Source organism: Triticum dicoccoides, chromosome 6B (assembly GCF_002162155.2).
Source record: "Triticum dicoccoides isolate Atlit2015 ecotype Zavitan chromosome 6B, WEW_v2.0, whole genome shotgun sequence".
In the NCBI taxonomy this organism is placed as follows: Eukaryota; Viridiplantae; Streptophyta; class Magnoliopsida; order Poales; family Poaceae; genus Triticum; species Triticum dicoccoides.
The window spans coordinates 174,909,559-174,923,382 of NC_041391.1; positions in this window are offsets into that span (position 1 = coordinate 174,909,559).

Sequence of the window (13,824 nt, forward strand, 5' to 3'; positions counted from 1 at the left end):
CATGCTCCTAGAGGGATAGATTGGTAGGAAAAGACCATCGCTCATCCCCGACCGCCACTCATAAGGATGCACAATCTAAGAACACCTCATGTTTCAAATTTGTTACACAACTTTAACCATACGTGCATGCTATGGGACTTGCTAACTTCAACACAAGAATTCTTTAAATTCACAATCACCCAACTAGCATGACTTTAATATCACTACCTCCATATCTCAAAACAATTATCAAGTATCAAATTGACCATAGCATCCAATTCACTTCCTATGATAGTTTTTATTATACCCAACTTGGGTGCCCACTATTCTAGGACCAATTTCATAACCATAGAAAATACCATGCTGTTCTAAGAGACTCTCAAAATAATATAAGTGAATCATGAGAGACTAGCAATATCTACAAAATTAAGCCACCGCCATGCTCTAAAAGATATAAGTGAAGCACTAGAGCAAAAACTATATAGCTCAAAAGATATAAGTGAAGCACATAGAGTATTCTAATAAATTCCAATCAAGTGGGATTCTCCCAAAAGGTGTGTACAGCAAGGATGATTGTGGAAAACTAAAAAGCAAATACTAATATCATACAAGACGCTCAAAGCAAAACACATATCATGTGGCGAATAAAAATATAGCTCCAAGTAAAGTTACTGATAAACGAATACGAAAGAGGGGATGCCTTCCGGGAGCATTCCCAAGCTTAGGCTTTTGGCTATTCTTGAATATCTTGGGGTGCCATGGGTATCCCCGAGCTTAGGCTCTTGCCACTCCTTATTCCATAGTCCATCAAATCTTTACCCAAAACTTGAAAACTTCACAACACAAAACTCAACAGGAAATCTCATAAGCTCCGTTAGTGAAAGAAAGCAAAACCACCACATAAGGTACTGTAATGAAATCATTTTTTATTTATATTGGTGTTAAACCTACTGTATTTCAAGTTATCTATGGTTCATACCACTTAATACTAGCCATAGATGCATCAAAATAAGCAAACAACACACGAAAAGCAGAATCTGTCAAAAACAGAACAGTCTGTAGCAATCTGTAACCCACGAATAATTGTGGAACTCTAAAAATCCTAACAAAATAGGAAGTCCTGGGCAATTTGTCTATTGACCTACAACAAAAAGAATCAACGCAAAAGCACGTTTCTGTGAATTAACAAAACTAATTTCGTGCATGCAAAGTTTCTGTTTTTCAGCAGAATCAAATTAACTATCACCATTGGTTATCCTATAGGTTCTACTTGGCACAAACACTAATTAAAACATAAAAACGCATATAAACAGAAGGTAGATGCAAAATTTATTACTAAACAGAAACAAAAACAAAAAACACAAATAAAATTGGGTTGCCTCCCAACTAGCGCTATCGTTTAAAGCCCCTAGCTAGGCATAAAAGCGAGGATAGATCTAAGTAGTGCAATCTTTAATTTTCAGTTTTTTAGCGGAGTCATGCTCGAATCCGGGAGGTTCTTTACATTTCCCTTCATACTCGGAAATTTTTAGATCTAAAGAATCCAACCGCTTATTGCAAAGAGTAATCAACATATTCATGCGGTGAAGATTTCCGCTAACACTTTTAAGAGGCTCAAGAGACTTTTGTAATATTTTTGTTACTTCGCAAATCTTTCCAAACACTTGTGTTTCTTCTTGGGTAGGATGTGGTCCCCCTTTTTGAGGTAGTGTTCCCACTATTCCCTCTATAATTTCATGCGCAATACTAGGATCAATTTCAATAAAAAATTCCCTTGGCAATGCAATCCAAGAGTTGTCTATGCGACATATTTAGCCCAACATGAAAATTGCGAAGTAGAATTCTAAAATTCACCTCTAGGGTGCAATTGCGATAAGATTCCATCATCCTATACCAAGCATCTTTTAAGTTTTCTCCTTGCCTTTGCTTTAAGTGAAGAACTTCAAACTCGGGAGACATAGGAGCGGATAAGGAACTAGCCATAATGACGACCAAACAAAAGACAAGCCAAAGAGAGAAGAAGATTGGGAAAGAGAGGGCGAATAAAACAGCAAGGGTGAAGTGGGGGAGAGGAAAACAAGAGTCAAATGGAAAATAATGTAAATGCGAGGGAGATGAGTTTGTGATGGGTACTTGGTATGTCTTGACTTGAGCGATGATCTCCCCGACAATAGCGCCAGAAATCCTTCTTGCTACATCTTGAGCTTGCGTTGGTTTTCCTTGAAGAGGAAAGGATGATGAAGCAATAGTAGCGTAAGTATTTCCCTCAGTTTTTGAGAACCAAGGTATCAATCCAGTCCCACGCACCTACATAAACAAACAAAGAACTCACAACCAATGCAATAAAGGGGTTGTCAATCCCTTCACGGCCACTTGCGAAAGTGAGATCTGATAGAGATAGTAAGATAAATATATTTTTGGTATTTAATAATATAGATTGGAAAAGTAAAGATGCAAATAAAAGTATATTGAAAGCTTATATGATAAAAGATAGACCCAGGGGCCCTAGGTTTCACTAGTGGCTTCTCTCAAGATAGCATAAGTATTACGGTGGGTGAACAAATTACTGTCGAGCAATTGATAGAAAAGCGAATAATTATGAGATTATCTAGGCATGATCATGTATATAGGCATCACGTCCGCGACAAGTAGACCGACTCCTGCCTGCATCTACTACTATTACTCCACACATCGACCGCTATCAGAAGAGTTTATGGTTAATGCAGGCATCAAGGATGAATTTGACGCGTATGTGCGTAACACCGATCTTGAGCACTTCATACAAGATAAGTGTCCTCAGTACTACCAATTGACTGATTCATTCGTGAGAAGATTTAAATATACATCTTCACGTAATTCTCAGAATGTCCTGTTTGATATTTATGATGAATCTTATACCATGGACCTAGAAGATTTTACTACTTCTTGCAAACTCCCGTAGTGGGGCAATGTTCATGAACCCCACAAATCTGAATATAAAGACTTTCTCGCTAGTATCACTGTGGGAGAATCTAGGGACATAGCTCAAGCTATCATAGGGAGCATTCATTTTCCTGCTATACATTATTTTGCTCTCTTCATTGGTAGATGCATTAACGGTAAAGATGAAGCATGTCACATGTGTGTCCCCGATCTTTGTGTCCTCAAGAGTGTTGTATTAGGTAATAAAGATTAAAACTTGGGGGCAATAGTTGCACGTAGGTTGCATAATAATGGTATTTTTGTAGATTTATTTGGAGGAATTTATGCGACCCGTGTTGCTAATTATCTTGGTATATCTCCACGTGAGGGTGATATAGAGGGTCCTGCCGCTTATTTAGACTTTGACGCTATGGTCAGGCACCATTTTCTTGTGAGGAATGAACAATTCCTCCAGTATCGACTAATCTTTGACAGACGTCGCGCTGTCCATGTTACTCTCCCTGCTCCTTCCCTTTTTGATTACCAGACAAAACGAAGATATGTTGTTACCAGGGAGGAGGCAGCCGAACACAAGAGGAGAGAGGAAGCAGCTCGCCAACATGCCGCAGCTCAGGAGGCATTGGCTGTTGCATCTCAGTACGACCCCGGTTATAACTTCGGATATCAGCCAGGCTACCCTTGGCCATAGACCAACTTAGGCCAAAAGCCTAAGCTTGGGGGAGTACGTATTTCTCACAGACTTTACATTCATGTTCACACACTATTCTAGTCGTCGGTGCTCATACTCTTTCATTGTATTACCCATGCAAGTTTATTTTCTTTTTCTAGCTTTCTTCTTGTGTGTTTGATAAACCTTAAGAAAACCAAAAAATAGTTAGTTTAATTTCCATGCTTGTAGTAGTAATTAAAATGAAAACCCAAAAAGATTTCTCATTCTTCTTCTGCTTGTTGGGAGCTTTCCCGTGTAAATAGTTTTATTTCTTTTCTTTCCTTTGGGGGTTGAGAGTAGAAGACCATAATGAAAATGTTTATTAGTGGCTCTCATATGCATGATTGTTGATTTAACTTAGAGCCCATATTACTTTGTCTTCTCTCTTGAATTGAATGCTTGCAGATTCCAACTTAGTCCAATGCACATGCACTATTATTATTATACACACCGTTTGGTCGTGCAAGTGAAAGGCAATAATGACAATATATGATGGACTGATTGAGATAAGAGAAGCTGGTATGAACTCGACCTCTTTTGTTTTTGTAAATATGATGAGTTCATCGTTCCTGATTCAGCCTATTATGAATAAACATGTTTGCAGTGACATTTAGATATTATAGTTGCTTATGCCATGCTTAATTAGCTGGGAGCTTATAATTATTTACCTTGCGTGCCAACATGCTATTACAATGGTTGTGATGTGGTATGATGGGATGGTATTCTCCTTTGAATGAATTGAGTGACTCGACTTGGCACATGTTCATGCATGCAGTTGAAACAAATCAACATAGCCTTCACGATATTTATGTTCATGGTGGATTATATCCTACTCATTCTTGCACCTGGTGTAGATTAATTTTAATGCATGTTCATGACTGTTGTCGCTCTCTCAGTTGGTCGCTTCCCAGTCTTTTGCTAGCCTTCACCTATACTAAGAGGGAATACTGCTTGTGCATCCAAACTCCATAAACCCCAAAGTTATTCCATATGAGTCCACCATACCTTCCTATATGCGGTATTTACCTGCCGTTCCAAGTAAATTTGTATGTGCCAAACTCCAAACTTTCAAATGAAATTATGTTTTGTATGCTCGAGCAGCTCATGTTTCAACTAGGGTTATCTGTATCTTCCATGCTAGGTGGGTTATTCTCAATAGGAGTGGACTCCGCTCCTCATTCACGAGAAAATGGCTGGTAACCGGGATGCCCAGTCCCATGATCAAAAAGATCAAAGCAAATCAAAATATTAAAACAAAACTCCGCCAGGGCTATTGCTAGTTGGAGGCACTCGTTGTTTCGAGCAAGCCATGGATTGATGCTTGTTGGTGGTGGGGGTATAAACTTTACCATTCTGTTTGGGAACCGCCTATAATGTATGTAGCATGGAAGATATCGCCATCTCATAGTTGTTGTGTTGACAGTGAAAGTATATCGCTCAAAATGTTATTCACCTCTATTTTAAATTCGAGCTCTGGCACCTCTACAAATCCCTGGTTCCCTCTGTGAAGGGCCTATCTATTTACTTTTATGTTGAGTCACCCTCTTATTAAAAAGCACCCGCTGGAGAGCACAGTGTCATTGGCATTCATTACTATTAGTTTATATTGAGTATGACTTGACTGGATCTCTTTTACCATGAATTACAATGTTTAGTCAGTCCTTGATCTTTAAAGGTGCTCTGCATTTATGTTTTGCGGTCTCAGAAAGGGCTAGCGAGATACCATCTTGTTATATCATATCATGATTGTTTCAAGAAAGTGTTGTCATCCGAGATTTATTATTATTGCTCGCTAGTTGACTATGCCATTGATATGAGTAAACATGAGACCTAAGTGTTATTGTGAATATGGTTAGTTCATAATCTTTGCTAAAAACTTGAATGCTGGCTTTACATATTTACAACAACAAGAGCAAAAAGAGTTTGTAAAAGTTTTTCTTTATCACTTTCAGTTTATCAACTGAATTGCTTGAGGACAAGCAAATGTTTAAGCTTGGGGGAGTTGATACGTCTCCTACATATCTACTTTTCCAAACACTTTTGCCCTTGTTTTGGACTCTAACTTGCATGATTTGAATGAAACTAACCAGGACTGACGATGTTTTCAGCAGAACTGCCATGATGTTGTTTATTGTGGCGAAAACAAAAGTTCTCGGAATGACCTGAAAATCCACGGAGATAACTTTTGGAAAATATAAAAAATATTGGCGAAAGAATCAAGGCTAGGGGGCACACCCTGTCCACGAGGGTGGGGGGTGCGCCCCCTCCCCCTGGGCGTGCCCCCCTGTCTCGTGGGCCCATGATGCTCCAGCGACCTCAACTCCAACTCCATATATTCCGTTTCGCAGAGAAAAAAATCAGAGAGAAAGTTTCATTGCATTTTACGATACGAAGTCGCTGCCAAGCCCTAATCTCTCTCGGGAGGGCTGATCTGGAGTCTGTTCGGGGCTCCAGAGAGGGGGATTCGTCGTCGTCGTCATCATCGACCATCCTCCATCACCAATTTCATGATGCTCACCACCGTGCGTGAGTAATTCCATCGTAGGCTTGCTGGACGGTGATGGGTTGGATGAGATTTACCATGCAATCAAGTTAGTTTTGTTAGGGTTTGATCCCTAGTATCCACTATGTTCTGAGATTGGTGTTGCTATGACTTTGCTATGCTTAATGCTTGTCACTAGGGCCCGAGTGCCATGATTTCAGATCTGAACCTACTATGTTTTCATGAATATATGTGAGTTCTTGATCCTATCTTGCAAGTCTATAGTCACCTATTATGTGTTATGATCCGACAACCCCGAAGTGACAATAATCGGGATACTTCTCGGTGATGACCGTAGTTTGTTATGATCCGACAACCCCGAAGTGACAATAATCGGGATACTTCTTGGTGATGACTGTAGTTTGAGGAGTTCATGTATTCACTATGTGTTAATGCTTTGGTCCGGTTCTCTATTAAAAGGAGGCCTTAATATCCCTTAGTTTCCACTAGGACCCCGCTGCCACGGGAGGGTAGGACAAAAGATGTCATGCAAGTTCTTTTCCATAAGCATGTATGACTATATTCGGAATACATGCCTACATTACATTGATGAACTAGAGCTAGTTCTGTGTCACCCTATGTTATAACTATTACATGAGGAATCACATCCAACATAATTATCCATCACTGATCCAATGCCTACAAGCTTTTCACATATTGTGCTTTGCTTATTTACTTTACCGTTGCTACTGTTACAATTACTACAAAACTGCTATCTTTACTTTTGCCACTGTTACCATTACTATCATACTACTTTGCTACTAAATACTTTGCTGCAGATACTAAGTTATCCAGGTGTGGTTGAATTGACAGCTCAACTGCTAATACTTGAGAGTATTCTTTGGCTCCCCTTGTGTCGAATCAATAAATTTGGGTTGAATACTCTACCCTCGAAAACTATTGCGATCCCCTATACTTGTGGGTTGTCACTCCTTCCTTCCCCCTCCTAGTGGGACTAGGAAAGGGGAGTCCTACTCCCACTAGGAGGAGGACTCCTCCTCCTGGAGCGCCCACTAGGGTCGGGCGGCCTGCCCCCTTGCTCCTTTATATACGGGGGCAGGCACTACAAAAAAATACACTTCTGTGCTGATATGTGTTTGTCACAGTAGGTCATGTTTTTTGTCATGCATGTACATCCATGACAAATTTATGACAGGATCAAGATAGTCATACCTGTGATGTCATAGAAATGTTCCATGACATTACCAAAATTATCATCACGGAAGTGTCCACTTCCATGACGATAAATCGCGCGTCACAGAAGTGCTTTCGTCAAGGGTGACCGACACGTGGCATCCACCATAATGGAACACCGTTAAGCTATCGGGTCGGGTTTTGGATCCGATAACCCGTTAACAGCCCCGACCAATGGGGATTTTTCACGTGTAAAATCATCATTGGCTGGAGGAAACACGTGTCGGCTCACCGTTGGGACAGATGTCATCCACTCATTGGACAGAAGACTCCTATGGTACGTCGACACGTGGCACGGCCCAACAGAGGCCCATTCCTGTGAAAAGGCCGGCCTAGTAAAAATTAGCAGGCCAGCCCATATAAGGCCTACTTGTGTCAGGTCCATTTAAGCCCACGGCCCATACGAGATGAGCCAATTCGGCCCATCAACGACCCGTTAAAGATTTGACACCATTGCAGCCCATCGTCAGTTCAAGCCTGTTAACAGCCTGCTATATATCTAGGATCAATATCGGCCCGATGAGATTTCGGCCTGTTAACGGCCCGTTTAATGGATGGGACAATTTTCAGGATGTACATCTTTCAGCCTTTTAGCGACCCATTTAAATGTTGGGCTAGTTTCTGGCCCGGTGTGTCTTTCAGCCTGTTGAGGGCCCATAAATCTGATGGGCCCTTTATTGTCGGACCTGATTTTCGGCCTTTTAGCGGCCCATTTAAGTGCTGGGCCAATTTTCTGGCCCGGTGTCACTTTCAGCCTGTTGACGGCCCATAAATCAGTTGGGCCATTTTTAGTCGGACCTGAGTTTTGGCCTTTTAGCGACCCATTTAAGTGTTGGGCCAATTCCCAGCCATGTGTGACTTTCGGCCTGTTAACGAACCATAAATGAGTTGGGCCATTTGTAGTCGGACCTTAGTTTTGGCCCTTTAACGGCCCATGCCCTTCATGGTCCAATACCAGCCCGGTTTCCCTTTCGGCCTGCTAAAGGCCCACAACACAGTTGGGCCATTTACAATACGACCTGACTTTCGGCCTCTTAGCGGCCCATGGTCTTCATGGTCCAGTACAAGCCCGCTGTCTCTTTCGGCCTACTAAAGGCCTACAGTATAGTTGGGCCATATGTAGCCCAAACTTAGTAACGGCCTGTTAACGGCCCGTGAAATAAATTGGGGCCACCTGTTGCCCGCTTTGATGTCGGCCTGTTAACGACCCGGGAGGTAAGAGGGCCGACCATTAACTTTCAGCCTAGTAACGGCCCATTAACTTAATGGGCCCACTAAAGTTCGTACATGTCTTTAGGCCAAATTAGATAATTTGAGCCCATGACGACGAGCAATTATGCACAGGACCAAAACCGATCACACAAAGGTACGGCATACAGGGAATAACGTTGCACATCCAGCATATATTACAGGAAATTACATCCACTCGGCAATCAAAGATTGATGCCAGTGCAAATAAATGAGCAGAACCTAACCATCTACAATGTCACAATCTGCAACCTCAGCACAGATGACACCCATAAGCATGTGGGCAAGTTCTTTCTGCTTTGCTACACTGTCTCTGGAAACATTGATCAGTTGTTGTGTCGCACGACTCTGCACCTCTGATTCATCCACCATTTCCATCATTGCTTCAGCCATTAATTGGTTTACAAACATACATTTATTCCGTTGCATTCGAGACAAAGGATACTGAACAGATTCAGATGGCGATTTTGGCAGGCTTGTATTATTGATAGTGGAGAGTGTCTCGACCACTGCATCATAACATAAATTAGGACGGGAACCAAACAGATTAATCATGAGTTATTGCCATATTACCTGGCCTAGATTTACTGGAAAGAAACAATGGGGTTGCCTTGCTGTTTTCAGAGTTTGTCTTCTTATCTTCAGCAACCTGCACAAAATTAACACACTAGCATTGCTATCATTGGCCAAGTTAGATAATTGGAAAGCAACATTGACACAACGAACGTTTGGGCAAGTAGCCTACACCAAATTAACACAATATGGCACAGCTATCATCAGCCAGGTAAGGTAGTACGAAAGCAACATTGACACAATGAATGAATGGGCAACCAGAGAAGCACTACAATTCAGTAATGTGCGTGATATGAGATAGTACATTCATGCAACTCAGTATGCAAAACTACCAGGCAGTTTTCCTTAAAAAAATCGACATTGGCGCCTTTAACATTTTTCTACAACTAATTTTAGATCAGATAAAGGTTAGATTCACGTCGATTAACAAAATACATGTTGATGTAAAAATATAGTGATATACAACAGGTACTTACATCAGCATTGGAGCATAGAGAATTCCCGCAAGATATTTTCCTCGGATACGATCCCAATGGAGGAAGTCTTCTATCGTTTAACCTTATTTTCTAAAAGAGAGATGGGTAAGAAACATGTATAAAATATGATCAGAATGCTATAAAATTTCATGATGCAAGGATACGCACACGCTTCTTAGAATGGAGCTGACATTCTTTTGCTGGACTGGAGCGGACTAGTTCTTTGGCCACTGGAATCTGCTTATTATCAGTGGGAGTTGGGTTTCTCTGTGCTGGAGCAGTATCTATGAAAAATGGAGTTGGTTTATTATCTCCTAGCGTTTGGATCTTTTGCAAAGACCTGGTTTGTAACCCTTCAGATTCTAACAGAGCCGTCTTCCCCTTGCATGCCTTATATAGAAGAATGGTGATTCAGTTATAAAACATGCTACAGCAGAGATGGAATAGGTACTGAAGAATAGAAAGGCATGCCATATTGACATGTATTCCCTCCATCCGGAAATAAATGGACGGGTCTAGGCGTATTTCAGTTCTAGATACATCCAGTTTTATCCATTTCTGCGACATTTAATCCGGGCGGAGGGAGTATGATGTAAGAGCTAGGGATACGACAGGACAACACAGTAAAAAAAACACTCAAAAACGCACTGCAGAACCAAAGTATTCAAACCCACTGATATGAGATAGTACACTCATGCAGCTCAGGATGCAAAACTACCAGGTAGTTTTCCTTACAAAAATCAACATTGTGGCCTTTAATAATACATTTTGCTACAACTAAATTTAGATCAGATAAAGGTTGGATTCACGCCGATTAACAAAATACATGCTGATGTAAAAATATAGTGATATACAACAGGTACTTACATCTACATTGGAGCACAGAGAATTCCTGCAAGAATCTTTCCTCACAAATGATACCATTGCAGAAATTCTTCTATCTGTTAAGCTTATTTTCTAAAAGAGATATGGGTAAGAAACATGTGGAAAATATGACCAGCATGCTATAAAATTTCATGATGCAAGGATACGCACACGCTTCTTAGAATTGAGTTGACATATTTTTGCTCGACGGGAGCGGACTAGTTCTTTGGCCACTGGAATCTGCTTACTATCAGTAGTTGTTGGGTTTCTCTATGCTAGAGCAGTATCTATAAAAACTGGAGTTGGTTTATTATCTCCTGGCATTTGGATCTTTTGCAAAGGCCTTGTTTGTAACCCTTCAGATTCTAACATAGTCGTCTTCCCCTTGCATGCCTTGTATAGAAGAATGGTGCTTTAATTATAAAACATGCGACAGCAGAGAGATGGAATAGGTACTGAAGAATAGAAAGGAATTACATATTGACATGTATTCCCTCCATCTGGAAAAAAATGGATGGGTCTAGGCGTATTTCAGTTCTAGATACATCCTTTTTTATCCATTTCGGCAACATGTAATCCGGACGGAGGGAGTATGGTGTAAGAGCTAGGGATACGACAGGACAACACAACAAAAAAAACTAGTTGAATGTAAAACTATATGCTAGCGGAATACGTACAGAAATAACCAAGGCAACATACATGTGTATGATTGGGAAAATAAGATGGCATTGCAACAGAGCACTAGAACAGCACTCCAATGTAAAAAACATGGTATGGCAGACAGATGAATTACATACTGATGAATAACAATGCATTAGATATTTAGAAGCATGATGTCCAAATTAAGCAGATGGCATTGCGATAGAGTAGAATGACAGTACTTGAATTTGAAAACATGTTACTGAAAAACAGGAAGGCATGACATATTTGCATGCATGATCAGCATGCTAAGCACATGGCATTGCAACAGAGTAGATACACTACAGGACATTATATGCATGTTGTACCCATATCACAGGCCAAGTTAGAGCAAGGACCTTGTGGGGTGAAGAGGATTCATCATCTTTCTGCAAGTCTTCTGAAGAACTGCCTTTACATGTTCCATTATATTGGGTATCATTGACATCAAGTTTATTGGCCTTTACATTGCTCCGGGAGGTTCTTGTGGATATATCAGTGTGTGCAATTATATCTAACATGCATGGAAGACAACTAGTAGTTAGATTTATGTAAATGAGTGCCTGTAGGAGACGACATAAATAGTAGGACTGGGGTTAACTAGCAGCAACAGGTCTCATAAACTAAAGGGAGAACATAGATGAAAGCTACAGAATATGTATCGTTTGTACTCGAGATTAACTAGATGGCACACAAAAGTATTAAAGAACAACATAGGTAATACTAGAAGTGGTATAATACTATAATCACCAGCCTATGGGATAGCATTAGCTGATGGATGATAACTATGGAACAGCGTTACCTAAAGAACAAGTATCTTAGCTGAACTATGGAACAGCATGAACTCCTGAACAAGACCCATAAGAGATCAGCATGAATATACAGTGAAATGTGATGATCTATTTTCCGTGCTTAGATGAATAACAAAGCCATAAATGTTGCACACAAGTAAGATGAGGGTACAACCTATCTGGCTGCCGTCCATAGGAGTGAGCATCATGTGTTGACTTGTCGATGGCCCTGCAGTTGTTGTGGCTGTCCATGTCGGGCACACGCATTCGATGCAGGGAACTATTGAGTGGGGACTGTAGCTCCCTTCTGGTGTATGCTTCCCTTGTTGGAGCAGCTGCGGTGAGTCGGAAGACGGTGTGTCTGAAGATCCAGATAACGCATAAAGTTAAGAACAACATATCTCTTTGATCCGAAGAAATACACTAAGATATCAACAGCAAGGTACGAGAGTGGTCACACGTCTGTTGACTGAAGACTAAATTGGGGTCACACGATTTTATTTTATTTTGGTACTATCCGATCTACGCCGGATGGCTTGATGGTCGTCTTGTGCCTCCCGGCTGACACTGTTCGGAATCTTCCCCGAAGAGCCAGCGACCAACGGCAGAGCAGCCTGCCTCCGCCGTCCGTGGCCCTGTCCAAAACCCCGCTCCCCGCGCCACCGCACTGCCATGGTTGCGCCGCCCCCGGGCCAATCCACAAAGACTCCCTGTCATCCAGATCCGGCGGTGGCAGTACCTTCAACCCACGCAACTCTAAAATATAGCCATCTAAGCGCTGCTTCCGCGGTGAACTTGCGGCCCCGCACCCTTACGTTACACACCAGCCAACCGGTAGCCTAGGAGCTCCGCCGCCTCGAGGGGTGCTGCTTCCCATTGGGACTCGATTGGCCCAGAATAAAAATTCAGACAACTGACACCTAAATAAAGTGATTTCAGATGAGGGTGCGACCTATCTGGCGCATGGTGAAGTACGCAGGTCCAGCTGCCGAGTCGGTGAGGCTGGCGCGGTTGCGGTGGTGACCGGCGGCAGGGAAAGAGCGATGTCGTGACGGTCGACGGCTACGTGGAAGCAGCGCCAGGACTCTGGACGGATCCAAAGTTGGAGCCACTCCGGCGCCGTGAACAACAGCGGGGGTGAATCGACTCCGGTACGGTTCACACGGCCGTCGTCGAGGCAGCACCAGCAGCACGGAGTAAGAGGCACACGACCCAGTGCACGAGGGCAATTGGACAGCGTCTCCGGCATTAGGAGGAGGGTGGCTGTGAAATTGGTGCGGTGGGGGCGCCATGGAGGTGGGGCTGAGGTTTTGTGGCTCGGGAGAAGGGAGCTTCCCGGGGAGAAGGTGATTTGGCGCCCACGAGGTATGAATGGGGGCGGGCGGGGGGGAACTTGGAGGGAAGTGGAACCATGTCTTACGGACGCATTTGTCTCAAATGTGAGAGGGAGTTACAGTTCTACCCTTGCCTATAGGCTTCTCGGCTTGGGTCTGTGTACTGAGGGTCGGGGATAGTAGAGTAACTTTGCTTCTCCCCAAATAGTGGGCGGGAGCGATTTCGGGCGAGGAGGGCGTGTTTTGAACTATAGTGGGCGCGAGCGAATTCGGGCGAGGAGAGCGTATTTTTGAAATAGTGGGCGCGAGCTATTTCGGGCAAGGAGAGTGTGTTTTGCCGACCATGGTTTATGAATTATTCGGCACATGTCATTTCGGCCGAGGAGAAGGCGCGCTTGGATGAAGTTACGAACCTATCCTCAATGTACAACGGGGAATTGATGTGTGTCCCACATAGGACGGTAATTTTGCGTCTCCCATTTATTTGCTCGTGCGAATTCCACCGAGCAGAGAG